The sequence below is a fragment of the Ornithorhynchus anatinus genome, chromosome 1, assembly GCF_004115215.2.
Source record: "Ornithorhynchus anatinus isolate Pmale09 chromosome 1, mOrnAna1.pri.v4, whole genome shotgun sequence".
Taxonomy (NCBI): Eukaryota; Metazoa; Chordata; class Mammalia; order Monotremata; family Ornithorhynchidae; genus Ornithorhynchus; species Ornithorhynchus anatinus.
Window position 1 is genome coordinate 58712018 of NC_041728.1, and position 19449 is coordinate 58731466.

A 19449-nucleotide genomic window follows, 5' to 3' on the forward strand; every position below is an offset into this window, starting at 1 on the left:
AGATAAGTCTCTGCTACAGACTGGTTAAAAACTCCCTTACTGATTCCTAAAAATATTGACTTTGTTATCAGAATGTATTTATTCATTACTACTGCATCAATGATCAACTGTATTTTAGAGATAAATAATCTATTCTATTCCCTGGGTCATGTTAATCTTACTAATGACAAATTACCATTCTCACATACAGTTCCAAGATTTACAAATTATCACTCCTGCTTTCAGGGGACTGAGAATCAGGCACGCTCACTAATGCCTCCATGGATCACCTGATACCGAGCAGATTTTTATATCCCCTTTTAAAGCATTCGGCTTGCAAGAAATAATTTATGGATCTGGATATCACTTGCATTTATCCTCTTACAGCTTGTGATGGGGTAGGGGGAGAAGGGGAGGGAAGAATGAGATCAAATTGGAAGGATTAGTAACAATTTAAGAACTTTATTTGCTTCAATTAACTCTTTGTTGAAGAAAGGCTAAAATCAGAACATTTAGGAGAAAAAACCTGTTTGGGTAGTTCAGTGAGTGAAGTGAAGTTTTGTACTGTCCCAAGCACTTAGTACAGTGCTCTGCATACAGTAAGCACTCAATAAATATCATTGAATAACTTAGTTTTGATGGCAGTATTAAATATATTTTGATCAAAGACAGATGCTCACACTTCAATTTGAAGCCTTGTTTACTATCATTCCTCTGTGTGAGGTACACCTAATGTCAAACAGAATTGCATCATACTCTTACCTCTAAGATTTATGTAGAATTACTTTTATACAATTATTCATTTCTACTCAAATATAGTCAGGGGCACTTCAAGGGACAGCCATAATGACCCCAGAATTAACTGGCTATGTATAATAAGAGAAGTTTGGTTTTTTTCTGTACTATCGGTCATGGACAGAATAACCAGAAAACAAAATCACAAGGAATCATAAAAACATTTATAGATGTGCCTCTGGATATTACTGGTTCTGACACATCTCGTGCAAATGGCACCTTTTATTCTCCTGATTTGCACCTCTTCAAAAAGTGAAAACTGTAAAGTAAGAAGCCATTTCAACTGTGGGTTGAGTGGTTTACAAAATTATAGGTTTTTAAAAAAAACTTAAATCGTATATTATTGCTGAGTCCTTTTAAAACAATTGCATGGAGGGTTATTTCATGTGTTTATTTAAATTGGGTCTCAGTTGCACCTGAAATTTTAAAATGACACCCTTTGCCATGTCACCAAGTAAAATCAGGTCTAATATGCATCTTAGTTAAATGGTCATCTCCACCACCTCCTTTGTATGTGGGAATGACAAGTTGGCAGTTCCTCCTGACATTTATAGGTGGCTTTTACCCCACTACTTCTTGAAGCACAAAGGAATGATCTGAGAAAATAAAGATGTTCCCTTAATCACGTACTACATGCCATTAGGAATTATTTGCTTTATAGAGTTCATTTGGGAGAAGGAGAAGGATAGGATTTTGTCACTAGCAATCACTTTTTCCCCTCCTACCTTACCTCACTGCTCTCCTACTACAATCCAGACTGCACACTTCACTCCACCTGTGACAACCTACTCATTGTACCTCAATCTTGTCTTTCTCACCAATGACCTCTTGCTCACGTCCTGCCTCTGGCCTGGAACTCTTTCCCTCTTCATATCTAACAGATGATCACACTCTCCACCTTCAAAGCCTTATTGAAGGCACATCTCCTCCAAGAAGCCTTCCCTATCTAGGCTTGTTTTGAGTCAAGAACCACACAAATGATCCAGGAAATTTGCTTCCTCCACTCTGTGGGGCCAAGATTACCCTAAGCCCTGGATTCAAGTACAGTGGATACCTTGCATGACTGTAGCAACCATCCTTTCCTCATGGTCCAATTTCTCTTGGATAATTGGTCTAAACTAATAGAACAGACAGGGTTTCACAGGTTCCTTACTGTCCTGAGATTATTTATGATTCAGTGAGAAAGTTTCAAGACACATGAGAAAGGGCATAGTGGGTACAGCATGGGCCTGGGAGTCAGAAGGTCATGGGTTCTAATCCCAACTCTGCCACTTGTCTGCTGTATGACCTTGGGCAAATCACTTCACTTCTCTGGACCTCAGTTACCTCATCTGGAAAATGGAGCTTGATACTGTGAGCCCTATGTGGGACAGGGACTGTTTTCTGATACGATTTGCTGGTATCTACCCCAGTGCTTACTACTGTGACTCACATATAGTAAACATTTAACAAATACTATAGTTATTATTATTATTATTATTATGTCACAAGCTTGACGAGATTCCTGGGACACATTTGATGTCAAATTGATTTTCATAACACATATAAAAGCAGTGTTCTACCAAGTTCTCACTTAAAATGTTCCCAGGTACAGTGTAGAAACTGCATGCCAAAATGGACATAAACTTATATTGCCAGGAGGAAAAAAAATTGCAGATAATAATTATAATATTTGTTAAGCGCTTACTACGTGCTAGGCACCGTACTAAGTACTGAATAATAATTACGGTATTTGCTAAGTGCTCACTATGTGCAAGGCACTGTACGAAGCACTGGGGCGGATACCAGAAAATCGGGTTGGACACAGTCCCTGTCTTACATAGGGCTGACAGTCTCAATCCCCATTTTAAAGATGAGGTAACTGAGGCACAGAGAAGTGAAGTTACTTGCCCAAGGTCGTACAGCAGACAAGTGGCAGAGCCTAGATTAGAAACCAGATCCTTCTGTCTCCCAGTGTCATGTTCTATCCACTACACCATGCGGCTTCTGCCATAATTGCTTGTATTTAGTGAGTTTCCCCAGGCCTGTAGAGTGGTTTCCGAAAACTTTGCTTCCAGATAGGCTACCGCTGACGGTTGCCATCATTCATTCCCATTATGTTTCTGAGTGAAATGACTTCAGCCTGGCTGGACAACCATCTCATTTTTCTTAAAATGCATTAATTTAATTAAAATGCATTAATTACCTTAAAGACAAATACAAAATTCAACAAGGCTTAAACTGCAGGGGTTATACACATTTCTGGCCCTGTTTGGAAGAGATAACATGAGGCCATTAGCAGTTCTTGCAGAAAACTCCATTGTCTGGGCACCGCACAATAGTTTCTCAGCGAAAAAACGACGCGTGATAAAAGCTGTCACAAAGGAGAGGGGGTTTAGTGGAAATTCTCACCGGATAACACAAGGCCTGGAGATTACAGAAGTCATTCTCCCAGCTATTCTCCCCCTCAACCCTATCAAATATACCCAGCCCACTGCCAAGTGAAATTTCTCCAACGTGTACTAAAAGAAATTCAAGATTGGATCTCTTTAACTTGGTGACACATCTCGAGACAAGCATATTTGCTTGTCTCATCTGCAAAAGAGACATTTCCCTGAACTAAAACTCTAGGATTTCCCTAAGGAAAAATGCACTTATGGCATTTCAACAACAATCCACCTCTGATAATTATAATAATGATGGTATTTGTTAAGTGCTTATTATATGCCAGGCACTGTAGTAAGCACAGGGGTGGATACAGACAAATCAAGTAGGACACAGTCCCTGTCCCATATGGGGCTCACAGTCTCAATCCCCATTTTACAGATAAGGTGATTGAGTCATAAAGAAGTGAAGTTCATTCATTCCGTCATACTTATTGAGCATGTACTGTGTGCAGAACACTGTACTAAGTTCCAGAGAGAGCACAATGCAACAATAAACAGACCTATTCCTTGCCCACAACAAGCTCACGGTCTAGACGGGGGGAGACAGACAACAACACAGATAAATTACAGATATGTACATTAGTGCTGTGGTACTGGGAGGTGTAAAGAGCAAAGGAAGCAGGTCAGGATGACACCAGGGTCACACTGCAGATAAGTGGCAGAGCCAGGATTAGAACCCATGACTTTCTGACTCCCAGGCCTGTGATCTATATAGTACACCAGGACTGTAGGATGGTCATTCCTGGGTCAGATCCATGGTCCACCTAGTGCAAGATTCTGATCCTGGCAGGAGGTTTGGAAGAACAGTTGAAATGAGAGATGGTGTGGACATGTTAGTGCGGTATTTTTGGGGGGGGTTGGGGGCGAAGCTTTAAGGGGTTATGGTATTTATGAGTGCTTACTATGTGTCAGACACTATATAAATTCTGGGGTAGATACAAGATAATTCTGTTGGACACAGTCCCTGTCCCACACAGGACTCACAGTCTTAAATCCTCATTTTACAGATGAGGTAACTAAGGCACAGAGAAGTGACTTGCCCAGCCCAAGGTCAAACAGCAGAAACGTTGTGGAGCTGAGATTAAAACCCAGGTTCTGACTCCCAGGCCTGCGCTCTTCCCACTGAGCCATGCTGCTTCTCCACTGTTTCTATTAGATGGGGAGTTGGAGATTAAAAGAACCCTTGGATTTTTCAGGTGTCTATTTTCCAAAGATCTTCTTTTCATTTTCACAATCTTTTCATTTTCACAACATCCCTACTTGGTAAGGAGATTATTGAGCTCATTTTACAGATTGTTCCAAGAGTTATTTCAATAGTCGACCTGCACACACTCTGTGTCTCTCTCTCTCTCTCTCTCTCTCTCTCTCTCACACACACACACACACACTCACACATACACACATTTGAGAAAACAACTAGGTCTTCTCAGAGGCCATAGACAAGGATACAAATGAATGACATAAACTGCAAATTGCTGGGAAGAGCTTGAAAACAACAGCCCAAAGATAAAGTCATTCTGTGATTCTCAGAAGACACAGAGAGGAAAAGAAACACTTTCCAGATTTGAAGCAAATGATAATAATAACAATAATATTTGTGGTATTTACTAAGCACTTAACATGTGCCGAGCATTGTATTAAGTGCTAGGATAGATTCAAGATAATCAGGTCCCATATGGGCCTCATAGACTGAGTAGGAGGGAGAAGAGATAATGAATCCTCATTTTGCAGATGAGGGAACTGAGGCACAGAGACATTAAGCATCTTGCCCAAAGTCACACAGCAAGTTCAGGGTGGAGCTGGGATTAGAACATAAAGTGGCAATTCAGCACATCAATGACCAAGGCTATTCATTTCCCTTTGCTTTATGAACCCTGAAACTACTTCTGTTTCCAAATAAGAAATCCCAATGACACTCAACCCCATGACACTCAACCCCTCAGTAGTAGTATATTGGTTGCCTAATGCAAGTACAGGTGTAAGGACCCCTGACCTCAAAGAACTTACATTCCATTCCGTTCTCTTCAGTGCACATCCTTGAGTCTCGTGGTTGCACTACCTTGACCATAACCACCTGCTAAACTGCGAGCACTACTTCACAGTATGAGTACTGTGTGGCAGGCCCTTTCGAAATACATGGGCTCAGCACTTAAAAATTTTAAAAAAAAACCTTTCTGAGCATTTACAGTAAATACGTTGCCCCCTCCGCCTCCCTCCTCCCCAACCCCGGCCCAGCCACCTCCGCCTCCCTCCTTCCCGACCCCGGCCCAGTCACAAACTCACCTGTGGACCTGTGGCTTTCCACACCTCAGTAGAATCATGACTGGTAGGGAAAGGAAAGTGAGCGCTGAGCAGCTGCATGGTGTAATGGATAGAGCACAGACCTGGGAATCAGAAGGTCATGGGTTTTAATCCCAGCTCCACCACTTTGCTGTGTGATCTTGTGCAAGTCACTTCACTTCTCTGGGCCTCAGTTACCACGCCTGTAAAATGGGGATTAAGACGAACAGCCCCAAACTGGAGAAAGACTGTATTCACCCTCATTAGCTTGTATCCAAGCCAGTGCTTAGTACAGTGTCTGGCACATAATAAGTGCTTAACAAATACCACCCTCATCGTCATCACAGACCTACAATGCATTCCTTGAGGAGAGTTCTAGGACCTGCAATCTTAGGACTGAGATTTATCCATCCATCTCAGTAGGAGATTCGATCACTTCTCCAGGAAGATTAAGCCAAATTGAAGCTTTCTCTGCTCCAATGTTTCTTAATAAACCTTGGATCCGTTTTGCAGCAAATACGGAACCGATCAGAATTACCAAGAGAAGAATAGATCTATTCGCTGGGCAAGATGAACTGCCATCAGACCCCTGACCTCCTCAAGAACCTCATTCAACCTACAGCACATAGAATAGGAGCATTTCAAATTGTATTTTGGTTAAACGTTTCAGAAGAACAGTTTGGTTAGTTGGGGTGCAGAAAGAGTGGAGACAGAAGACTATCATCCTCTGATTCATTTCCACTTTCCAGATCATGACTTCCCATCAGCTGCCTGAAAAAGCTAGCACTTATCTGTTCATTATTTATGTTGTTGTGTCTGTCATTTATATCTATTTTCTGTATTTGTCGATTCATGTCTATGTCCCCTCCAATAGACTGTCAGCCTCTTGAGGGCAGGGATCGTACCTTTTATTTTATTTTTTATTTGTGCCCCCTAGGACATAGTAGAGCTCTCTGCACACCAAATAAATAGTGTTGATATTGAGACTGCAATCCATCATAAGGAAGACATCTAGAAGGTTTTTTTATTATTATTATTATTTAGAATTATTTATCTTTCCTGGTTCCACTCCCTGCCTCCATTTATTTTTTTCCACAGTTGAGATGAATTCTGTGTCTAACTGCACTACACCATTTCTAAATTGATGATAGGTTGGTTTAGTACTTGTTTTGGGGACCCAAGAAATTAATGGGCATTAAAAAAGAAATCAAGTGAAAGAAAAAAAAGGAGCAGAGTCCTTCAAAAAATACTGAAAAAAATCTCTATTTTAGAATCACATTTTGCCAGAGGACTATTTTATTTTCTCGATTCAATAAGAGACCTCAAATTGACAGGTAGTATTTTGGTTTTTTGGACAATTAATTTTGTACATTTGTTATAGCTCCCTTGATTATTCATGTCCCATTTCTTCAAATGTTTCAGAGTCTGAAAAGTCCAAGATTTCACAATTGGTTTCCTGCCATTTGAACAAATCTATAGTTTTAGGCTGTTTTACACATGCCTGAAGGCATGTATGTCGTATATTAACACTAGAATGAATTTGTATACAGGCCTACGGATGAATTTTTGAGCATCTAGTATTCTATGAATAGTTATTCTGTATGGGTTCTAAAAACTTGTTTTGAAGGTTGCACATTTTGGCAAGGACCTTCCTTTCTAGAGCCCTTAAACTGATAAATACACTGTGACACATCATAAATAAAGAATAGATCTTCAAGCTTTGCCTTTTGATTATTAAAATAGCCTGACATTTCTGTGTCCGTGCAGAAGCCTAGAAACTCAGTGTAAATTGCCTGAATTATACAACATACAAGACAATACGACATGCCACATTTGTTCTGTTCATGTTTGGAGTATTCCCAGTACGATTTAAGTAGCGGACAAAGATGGGAGTGGGATCCTGGGTGGTTCTCTTATTTTTATAACTCCTGAGAATGCTTCAAAAAAGAGTGATGTTCATACTAGAAGAACCAAAAAGAAATATTTCCTCAGACTGGGCTGAAAGATAGTCTGTCTACACCAAGAACTCCATTCATCCAAAATAATGATTAATTGTGGCATTTGTTTAGTGCTTACTATATGTCAAGCTCAGTAATAAAAATAATAATTGTGGTATTTGCTAAGAGTTCACTGTGTGCCAAGCCGTGTTTCTAAAAGTTGAGGTAGCTCCAAGAAAATCAGGTTGGATACAGTCTCTGTCACGCTTGGGGCCACAGTCTTAATCCTCATTTTACAAATGAGGTAACTGAGGCACGGATAATTTAAATGTCTTACCCAAAATCACACATGTGATGGACCAGGAATACTACCTGTGTCTTGTGACTCGGTCCGTGCTCTTTTCACTAGGCCATGCTGCTTCTCAAAGCGCTGTACTATTCATTCATTCATTCATTCATTCATTCATTCATTCATTCAATCGATCATATTTATTGAGTGCTTACTGTGTGCAGAGCACAGTTCTAAGTGCTTCGAAAGTACATTTCGGCAACAGATAGAGACAATCCCTACCCAACAAGAGGCTTACAGTCTAGAAGGGGGAGACAGACAACAAAACAAAACAAGTAGACAGGTACTAAGTGCTGGGGTAGATACAAGATAATCAGGTGCCACATGGAGATCACAGTCTAAGAAGAGGGAGAACTGGTACTGAATCTACATTTTACAAATGAGGAAACTGAGGCACAGAGAAGTTGAGTGACTTGCTCCAGCACACAGGTCACACAGCTGACAAGGGGTGAACCTGGGATTAAAAACCAGGTCCTCCAACTCCCAGGCCCATATTCTTTCCCCTAGGCCACGCTGCTTCCTAAAGAACGGAAAAAGTGCATCTTTTCCCCTCTAGACTGTAAGCTTGTTGTGGACAGGGACTCTGTCTACCAACTGTAGTGTGGTATATCCTCCGAAGTACTTAGTACTGTGTTCCGCACACAGTAAGAACTCAATAAATGCCATGGGTGGACTGATTGATGAAAAAATGCCACAGTTATGGGACAGCAACCGTTCAGAAAAATCAAGGTTCCAATGAGACGGCCTGCACTCCTCACTCACGACCACCGAGTCAATTAGTGTTTACTCAATTCCTCACTGTCGACAAAAGAGCTGAGAAAACTATCAACATTCCCCCAAGCTGGTGACACCAATTTGCATCCAGTTCCACAAGCACGTTTTATTTATTTTCAATCAGGACCAATCAGGAAAGAAAATAATCAATGAAGTCGCAGTCCTGGATGGTATTTGGCCATCTGGGGCCCCCCAGTTTATCTCGGCCTGCATCGGAGACAAGGGAAATTTTTTTCAAGAGCGTAGAGGGGCTCCATATGGTTGAGATCAAAGGTGTTGCTGGGTGCATGGTTCTGCTTTATTGCCAGCCACTGCTGTTAATTAGAAAACAAGATCAGAGGCAGTATTAAAATCCAATTAAATTGATATGAACAGATTGCCAAGTGATGTTCACTAATGTATAATTGAGCACCATGCAAATTTCGGTGGCTGGCTTTTGTTTTTTACCCCTCACTCTGGAATGAATGATGAAGCTATGAAGTTTTTTCCTCATTGTAGAAGATAAACAAGTTAATGCACTGATCTAGGGGGTATTGCTTCAGTGATTGATGAAAATGAGAGTGGAATATTAAAGTATGACTTTTTGGGCTTCTTTTATCCTCTCTTTTTTTGTTATTCCACATCCTTCTCTTAAAGCCGGCAACACACGCCGCTTTCTCGACATTCCATCATCGCTGATCCAGATAAAGTTCCTTTGTAACTGGAGATTTGACTGAAACAAAGCCTTAAATTTTCAACTGATGGGCTATTATGAAAACCTTCATGTCAAAATGTGTGCCCAGCTAAATCCTGGATTTTTTTGTTCCATAATAAAGAGCTTCTTTGAGTAGTTAAATACATGAACGTAGGCAAAATCATTGCGATTTTCTTTCCCTTTCTTTTTTTTAACAAAAGCTTTTTAGGAACCAAGTAGTTAGCAGTCTATAAGCCATGTCGACAAACATAACCAGAATCCCCTGTCCAGCAAACAATAACTAAGCATAAAATGTTCAAGAAATATGCAGTTATTTCAAAATCAAATTATTTGCTCGCTGTGACGATGGGTTCAACGATAAGCAGGTTTTTGAGCAAGTTGTCAGTTTTAAATAGAGGGAGAAGTACCAATAAGTCAAAATAAGATGATGGCTGATGGCACCGCTTATATATTCACGGCATGCCTGGGGAGTTTGGGGAATTTTTAACTCAGTAAAAAGGAGAAAAAATATATAATCATTCAATCTGCAGATTTCCATTCTCCATCAAGCAACTTCCTGGTTGGTGTCTGTTCTGGGAATTTTGGTCGGTTTTATTGAGGATCATTTGTGTTCAGATAAGACCTCCAGAACAGAGGGTCTGTGTGCACTGCATGACTATTAACCTCCGGCACGTCTCACAGAAGTAGGGGTTTGCTTTGCTTTTCTTGGCCAAATTTCCATACTGTGAGTAAGGACGTCTTGAACAAACGAGCATTGCCCCACTAGAGCCCTAGAGTATGAGGAATCCTCTAAGCGTTATTCTTTTGGCTACCACAAAGACAACAAAAGGAACTTTTGGACAATAGAAAATGTAAATATTTTCAAAACAGCTCGATTTTTCATGGAACTCTTTTGTGATGTTTCTGTCAAGGAAAACTCTGTAGCATATTTTAAAAAAGCATTAATGGTTGTCCAGTCAATCCCATCTCCAAGTGGCCACTTATCACTGGAATATCAAGTCCACATAGTCAGGGAAAATAATTGGAGGACCTTACAATTATAAGTTCTCCTACTTTCGAGCAACTCAACACATTTCGGAAAGCTTGAGAAATTGATGAGTTAAATTCAGCAGTTACTTTAGCAAAGAGAGCAGCTCATCACATGATTCACATGGGCCTGGGAATCAGAAGGACCTGGGTTCTAATTGTGGCTCCACAACGTGTCTGCTGTGTGAAGTAACTTAACTTTTCGGTGCCTCACTTACCTAGGCTGTAAAATGGGGATTAAAAGTGTGAGCCCCATGTGGGACAGGGACTGTGTCTTACCTGATTAACTTCTATCTACCCCAGTGCTTAGAACAGTGCTTGGCACATAGTATGCACTTATCAAGTACCATGATTATTAATTAAGCCTACGGAGCTTTAATATCAAACACTTTCTTTTGCAAGAAGACACTTGGTCTGTGAAAAAATGCTCCTAGCCTAGACCTGAGATTTGTTTGGAGGGCAATTTTTCAGACATACAAGGAAATCTACATTTTGTCCTGCCTATGGGATGGAAGGAAAATGGGGTTTAATCAACATTCTTGGACTAGTTCCATTCCATCATATATCAGGTGTTTAGCTATTGAGTCACAACAGCAGCTATGTCTACAACTGCATTTTGAAAAAAGTCATCATCCTCTCCATCTTGGATACCCTGGGCCTGTTTCCATATTTGTGGTATTTGTTAAGCACTTGCTATGTGCCAGCCACTGTTCTAAGCACTGGGGTGGTTACAAGCAAATCAGGTTGGACACAGTCCCTTGTCCCACGTGGGGCTCACAGTCTCAATCCCCATTTTACAGATGAGGTAACTGAGGCACAGAAAAATCAAGTGACTTGCCCAAGATCACACAGCAGACAAGTAGCAGAGTTGGGATTAGAACCCATGACTTTCTGACTCCCAGGTCCATGCTCTATCCACTACTGCATTCTACTTCTCCATTTGGTGCTAGACTGAAAGAATATAATGTGAGAGTTCATGATTGTGTTAGTTGATATTCAAATTCTTAACAACTTGACAATAACTAATGGGAGAAGATGCATATGAGACACTGTGAGCTTGCTGCGAGTAGGAATATGTCTGTTGGTATACTGTACTCCCCCAAGGGCTTAGTACAGTGCTTTGCACACAGTAAGTGCTCAATTAATATTATTGAATGAATCATTGAATGAATAGTAACTTACTGCCATTATAAAAGTCAAATTCAAAGGAGAAGGATGTTACACATTTTTTTTTTGCAAATCTGTAGCTTCCAAAAAAGCCACTATGAATATGTGTCCCCCATTCCTATCAATGGAAAGAAATATTCTGAGGGCAGTTAAGATCAATGCATAATGCTACCTTGGAGTATATGCAGTGTTTCTGTGTTTCAGTAACACTTTTTTTAAATCTTACCTATGCTTGGCAGGTACTATTCAATCAGAAAAGAGTATTTATTATTACCACTACTTTACAGATAGGGAAACTGAGGCACCTAGAGATAAAATGACTTGCCTGAGGTCACACAGGAGACTTATGACAGACCTGAGTTGAGGACCCATTTCCTCTGACTCTCAGACTCTTGCACTCCCCACTAGACAACATTGCAGTTCTTTTTCTTATGAAATTCCTCCCATCACCTTAAATGTTTGGCCTGGATAAATTTATTTCAGCTGAAAAGATTTGAAATAAAAAGCAAAAAAAAAAAAAAACTGGTCCGGGGCCACCTTAAACTGAAAGTTTTCTTATCCATAGATTAATTTAAGTACAAGCAGTCCTCAACTTTATACCACGTTTGGATTGTGTTACCCAGCACTTCCAAATACATTAACACACTGCTTCAACTTTTCAACATCAGTTTCAACATGATGACACTAGCCTCGTTGATAAGACTAGCTCCATCTGGTCTGGTCCTGCTGGGCAGAAATCACTTTCTTCAGTTTCCACTTGTGAGGATTCACCCACGCCCTCCCTCCTCCCACCCAATTCTCCCCAGTTCCGGTCTTTGGTTTCCCTGTTTCACCCTATATGTTGAGCTTGCTGAACTGTCTCTCTAGTCCTTCCATACTATTCCCATTTCTATTTTTAGTCTTTTAACAGGCATTTCATATTTTACAGAAGTGACCACTTCAGGCTTCTAACAAGGGCCTCCTAAAGTCAGCCCCTTCTGTGCTAGGCAGTTCTCCCCTTGCAGGTGCAAAGATTTTTTTTAAATGGTATTTGTTAAGCACTTACTATGTGTCAAGCACTGTACTAAGCACTAGGATAGATATATGCTAATCAAGTTGGAAATGGGACTCAGTCTTAATCCCCATTTTGCAGGTGAGGCAACTGTGGCACCAAGAAGTTAAATGACATACCCAAGGTCACACAGCAGACTAGTGGCAGAGCAGGGATTAGAAGTCAGGCCCATGCTCTACTCAATAGGCATGCTGTTTCTCAATGATGAGATGAATAAAAGTAGAATTGTAGGAAGTTGGATGGTGCAGCAATGATGGAGGAAGAGGAGGGGGGCTGCGCCCTCATCCCTCCCTACTCATTATCTGGTGCCCTTGCCTGCCTTCCCCCATCCTCTCCCAGTCCAACTAAAACTCTTTAGATTTAGAGCCCTGGAAGGTGGCAATTACAAGCCAAAGAAGAGACTAACGTCAGCAGAAGTAGTCAGGTCCCTGATGGAACCCAGCATTCATTCATTCAATAGTATTTATTGCCTGATAACTAAAGGCAAGTTTAAAATCATTCTTAGTTTACTGATAGTTCAATAGTGAGTATAATCATTAGTATAGCACCAATTTTTTTGTAGTCAGAATTACCATTCTGCTTCCTAAAATGATCGTATATCTTAATTACAGTGTGGTATGTTTTTCACACCCAGGGAAAAGAAAATCAGAATTGATCCTATAAAGAGAGCTAATGAGGCTCTCAGATGGGCTATCTTATAATAAAAATATGGATATTCACTTTTTATCCACTGATGGATAGCTTATAGTTGGCAACAACTTCGGCCTGAATTTTCTTAGAAATTGGCAAACACATTTTTCTCAAGACACCAGTTTGAAATTCAACTACGCAAAACTCCAGTTAGATTCCATATATGTGTGTGTTCAGGGTTATATAGAAGATTTCAAAAACCCTATATGGTGGACCCATGAATACTACCATTACTGTAAGCATGAGAACAAGTGGTTTCACCCTGACCAGAGGAAAGGGGGAAATTTTTAAAAGTATCAATACTTCAGTCTTCTTCTTAATATGCATCCCACCTCTAAGAAAGAGCCCTAAAGAGCCCTCAAAAATAACAGATAATGTGTTCTATGAAGACAGGGCCTTTGCTTGAAATTTAATAAATTCAGCTTAGCAACTGGAGTTGTGAGGTTGGCCATCCATTCTCCTCTCCTGTTCCACTTAGTCAACATGTACTGCAAAAGATGCATTGCACCTCAATGCTTGGCAAATATCAATTGCTAATTTTATAAGAAAATAGTGTTCTGGTAGGGTGGGGCAATTGATGTTTACAAAATGTGAATGCTAGAGGAATTGCTTCTTGGAGAGAAATTTACCATGGGTCCATTTTGGATTTTTTTTCATTTAAAAAAAATCAATGTCCATCTTAATTTCAGCACAAATTCTCAAGTGTGCTTGACACTATATTGAAGATATATGCAAATTCTCATTTATATTGCTAATAAATTTTAAAACCACTGCATTTCCCAATAGAAGTGATACTCAACCAAAGTTTTCCAAAAACACACCCTCACTAGCCAATGATATCTATTCGACTTTCACTATTTTCTTTCTGAGGAAAAAAAAAATCAAAACTGGGGAACAACCACCCTTTGAAATTGCACCGAAAAAAGTGCAGCTGTCTTCTAATGCCGAAAATACCAATATTCTTAAGAGACTAATTTTACATTTTATATTTACCCTGAAGCTAAAAATAATCAAGGAAGAAAAACTGGGTCGAAATGGGAAGAAATATTAAAGTGGAATAAACCAGAAATGAGATAAAAAAGATCCAGATCAAGAACTGTAATGAATACTCACAAGGTTAAATTCTATAACAATGAAAGACATTTAAGGGGAAATTACAAAAAGCCAAAAGAAACTTTTACCAGCTCAGCGTGGGTAATTTATAAGAACTATAAACTACAGCACAGTGCTCCTTTTATTTTTTTCTAAGCTGGCCCTATTTCAGGCTCCAAAACTGTTGGCCCAATTTTGCTCCCTTGTATGACTTTGACATTTGGCATGCAATCATTTAGTGAAGCTTTAAAAAGTTGCCAGTTTGGTGGCATTTGATCCAGGCCTTGAAAGTGGAGGGTTTTGGAGTTTTTTTTCAATCTTTACAACTTTCATCACTCATTGAAATGAGTGAGAAAAATGTTTAAGTAAATTGAATCAGAAAGCCATAGAGCAATATGCTGCTTGAGATTAGGATGAAGAGACGTGCCTGTTGAGGGGATACTGGGAAGCTGAGCTGAAGTGAAAAAAGTCTAAGAGATAAGTTCGAAAAAGAACAAAAATAAATGGTTGGGACTTCACTAGTCAGGAAGGAAACAGAAAAAAAAGACAAATGAAAGTAGGTGAGGAAAATGCTGACTATCAGAAATGACTATGCATTTGTGTGAAATCGATTTTGAGAATGAAGACCCTCCATGCAGTGGCCAGTTAGGTTTAGAAAGGGCTGGGATAGGCAATGAATGAATGAAATTAGGTAGTAGGTGAAATTCAGGAAAATAATTACAAAAGACTCCATTGCCCCAAGCTCCAGGAGTTTGTAACATGAGGTTAATCTGTACAGCAAGGGTAAGAAAATGATAAACTACTGTATATCAGAGTTTCCATGGCCTAGGCCTTCTGTAATTTCAGTTCATAAGCTTTGAACCTCACGATGTGTTTGCTTGGTATCTCTGTTACATTCTAGCTGGAGCTAATAGAAAAACTACCCAGTAAGTGAATCCTCAATTGTGGGTAAATATCTGACAATTTGTATTGCTGACAGTGAATTAAAACTGTCCCATTTCATCTCATGCCTGTTTGGAAAACTAAGTCCTCTGATATTCCATTTTGAATTGTGGTCTTCTCCTCCTGTCCTGCCCCCCAACCTATTCCCATCACTGATTAACACACTACCAACCTTCCTGTCTCACAAGCCCGTAATTTTGGCATTAACCTTGACTCATCTCTCCTTCATCTCATTTATTCAGTCAGTCACCAGTTCTTGGAAGCTCTATCATCACAACATGTCTAGAATCCGCCTGTCCCCTCCATCCAAACTATCATACTGGTCCAAGCACTAGTCATAACCCATCGCAATCATTCCATCAGCTTCTTTACTGACCCACTGACTCCAGCTTTTCCCTGTCCATACTTCACTCTGTTGTCTGAATCATTTACCTTAAAAAAAGTGTTCTGTGCTTTTCTCCCTATTACTCACAAACCTCCAGTGGTTGCCCAACCATCTCCGCAACCAGGAGAAACTACTCACCATTGCTTTTGAACACTGAATCAGCACTCCCTACCTATTGTTTCTCCTTTTCATTCATTCATTCAGTCGTATTTATTGAGCACTTACTGTGTGCAGAGAACTGTACTAAGCACTTGCCCTAAAACCCAGCCTATGTACTGCTCTCTAATATTAACCAACTCTCTGTTTCTTGCTCTCATCTTTCTCACAACCTTCCTTCAGACTGGAGCTCCTTCCCTTTCATATCTAACAGAACACCACCCTCCCTATCTTCAAATTAATCAATCCTTGGTATTTAAGTACTAACTGTGCAGAGCACTGTACTAAGCACTTGAGAGAGCACAATACAATAGAACTGATAGGCACAATCCCTGCCTTCAAGGAGCTTATCTAGTAGGGGGACAGACATAAAATACATTTCAGATAGAGGAAGAGGCAGAGTATAAGGATATATACATAAGTGATTATCACGCCCCATTTAGCCTGCATACCCAAAATAACTTCCCTTTATGACCAAATTGATGCCCTTAACACCACCCTCTCTACTGAACTCATTGCACTAGCTCCCCTAACCCTTAGTCTGGTACAACTAATCCACAGCCATGGATCACCTCCACTTTCTTCACTTCCATGCATGAATTGCAGAGTGCTGCTGGCAAAAATCTAGATATCAGGTGGACCTCATCCACCTCAAATATGTTAAGCACATCATTAAATGCTTTAACTCTGCCTCTCCTCTGCCTGGCAAAATTATTTTTCCATCCTTATTGACACCCATGCCCATTCCCTTCGCCAGTTGTTCCACACATTTAACTCCCACCTCAAACCCCCTGTTCCTCCGCCTCCGCCATCCCTTGCCCCTAATGACCTGGTTGCTTACTTTTTTGAAAAAATTGAAACAATAAGGCATGATCTCCTTAATATCTCCCCAGCTCCTCTCCAATGACTCCCTCCTCCCATCCCTTCTTCAACTCTCCCATCTTTCTCAGTAGTACCTCAAGAGATTTCCTGCCTTCTCTCAAAATCCACCCCTGCACCTGAACATCTGACCCCATCCCCTTTGCACCTTATTTAAACACTTGCTTCCTCTCTCCTTCCCTCCCTGCCTACCATCTTCAACTGTTTGCTCTCCAGTGGCTTTTTCCCCACTGCTTTCAAACATTTCATGTCTCTCCTATCCTAAAAAATCCCTCCCTTGACCCCACATCTACCTCCAGTTATCACCCCATCTCCTTCCTACCATTCCTTTCAAAACTCCTTGAGCGTGTTGTCTATCCCCTCTGTGTCAAATTCCTCTCCTCGACTCCCTCCAATCTGGCTTCTATCCCCTTCAGTCCACAGAAACCTCCCTCTCTTACCTTCTTGCCAAATCCAACAGCTTCTAATCTATCCTAGTCCTCCTCGACCTCTCAGCTATCTTTGACACTGCTGACCACCCCCTTCTCCTGGAAACATTATCCAATCATGATTTAACTGATACTCTCCTCTTCCACTTCTCCTCCTATAGCTCTAGCCACTCATTCTCAATCTATTTCACAGGCTCCTCACTTGCCCCCTGTCTGTAGGTGTCCTTCAAGCTTAAGTTGTGAGTCCCCTTCTGTTCCCCATCTACACCTGCTCCCTTGGAGAACTCATTCACTCCCATGGCTTCAACTACCACCTCTTTGTGGGTGACTCACAAATCTACATCTGCAGCCCTGATCTCTCTCCCCCCTGCAGTTCCTCAATTCCTCCTGCCTTCAAGACATCTCTACTTGGATGTTTTGCTGTCACCTCAAATTTAAAATGTCCAAAACAGAACTCTATATCTTCCCACCCAAACCCTGTCTTCCTCTTGACTTTCCCATCACCATAGACAGAACTACCATCCTTCCTGTCTCACAAGCCCCTAACCTTGGAGGTTTCTTTGACTCCTGTCTCTCATTCAATCCACATATTCAAGCTATCAATAAATCCTGTTTGTTTAACCTTCACAACATTGCTAAAATTCATCTTTCCTCTTCATCCAAACTGCTATCACATTCATCCAAGCACTTATCCTACCCCATCTTGATTACTGTAACAGTCTCCTTGCTGACCTCCTTGCCTCCTCTCTCTCCTTTCTCCAGTCCATACTTCACTCCGCTACTCAGATCATTTTTCTTCAAATATAGTCAGTCCATGTTTCCCCACTCCTCAAAAACCTCCAGTAGTCTTCCATCTACTCCCACATCAAACAAATTCCTTACCATCAGCTTTAAAGCACTCAATCACCTTGCCTCCCCACCTCATCTCACTATCAATCACTCAGTGGTATTTATTGAGCACTCATTATGTGCAGAGCACTGTTCTAAGCATTTGGGAAAGTACAATATAATAGAATTAGCAGAAACGTTCCCTTCCCCTAATGAGCTTATGGTCTAGATGTGAAGACAAACATTAATATGAATAAACAGTTTATAATAAATAATTTAAATATATGTATATAGGTTCTGTGGGAGTGGGGTAAATACCTTCTACTACCACCTATCTCACACACTTCGCTTCTCTGATGCCAACTTACTGTCTCTACTTTAGTCTCGTCTACTTCCCCACCAATCTCTTGCTTCTGACCTGCGTCTGACCTGGAACGCCCTCACTTCATATCCAACAGACATTGACACTCCCCACTCTCAAAGCACATCTCCTCCAAGAGACCTTCCCTAAGCCCACACTTTCTCTCTTCCCACTCTCTTCTGTGTCACCCTGACTTGCTCCCTTTATTCACCACCCCTATCCCCAGCCTCATAGCAGTTATGTAAAAAACCATAATCCATTTAACTATATTAATGCCTATCTCCCCCTTTAGACTGTAAGCTTGTGATGGGCAACGAATGTGACTGCTATATTGTTGTGTTATATTCTCTGAAGTGCTTACTCGGTGCCCTGCACACAATAAGCACTCAATAAATACAATTAATCAATTGATTGATAAGTGCTTTGAGGTTGAGGGTGAGGTGAAAATCAAACTGCATTGGTGATGCAGAAGGGAGGATGAATAGGGTGTGGGAAAGAGAGGTGAGTCAGGGAAGGCTTGTTGGCGATGTTATGATTTTAGTCGGGCTTCGAAGATAATGAGAGTAGTACTCTGTGGGATATGAAGGGGGGGAGATTTACAGGCCAGAGGCAGAATGTGAGCAAAGGGTCAGTAGCAAGATAGTTGAGATCAAAGCACAGTAAGTAGGTTGGCATCAAAGGCATGAAGTGAGCTGGTTGGGTTTTAGAAGGAAATCACAAGCACTTAGTACAGTGCTTAGTACAGCACACAGCACTCAATAAATATGATTGAATGAATGAATGAATGAACCAAGTAAGGTAGAATGGGGAGAGCTGTTTGAGTGCCTTATGATAAGTGCTTTCATCAGCATGGTAAGTTTGGATGGTGAGGAAGGGGTGAATTCTAGAAAGGTAGTAATGATAGAACTGTCAGGATCAACAGGATTTTGTGACAGCCTGAATATGCGGGTTTAATGAGAAAGAGGAGCTGAGGATAATGCCAAGTTCATGGACTTGCAAGACAAGGTGGTATTGTTTTATAAAGTGATGGGAAAGGGCTTTATCAAGCTCTTACTGAAGTCACATATCCTTCAGGAATCAATCAATCAATGATATTTATTGAGCACTTACTGTATTCAGAGCACTCTACTAAGTGCTTGGGCAAGTAAGGGTGGTGAAGGCAGAGAATGTGTCTGTTATGCTGCTGTGTTGTTCTGTCCCAAATGCTTAG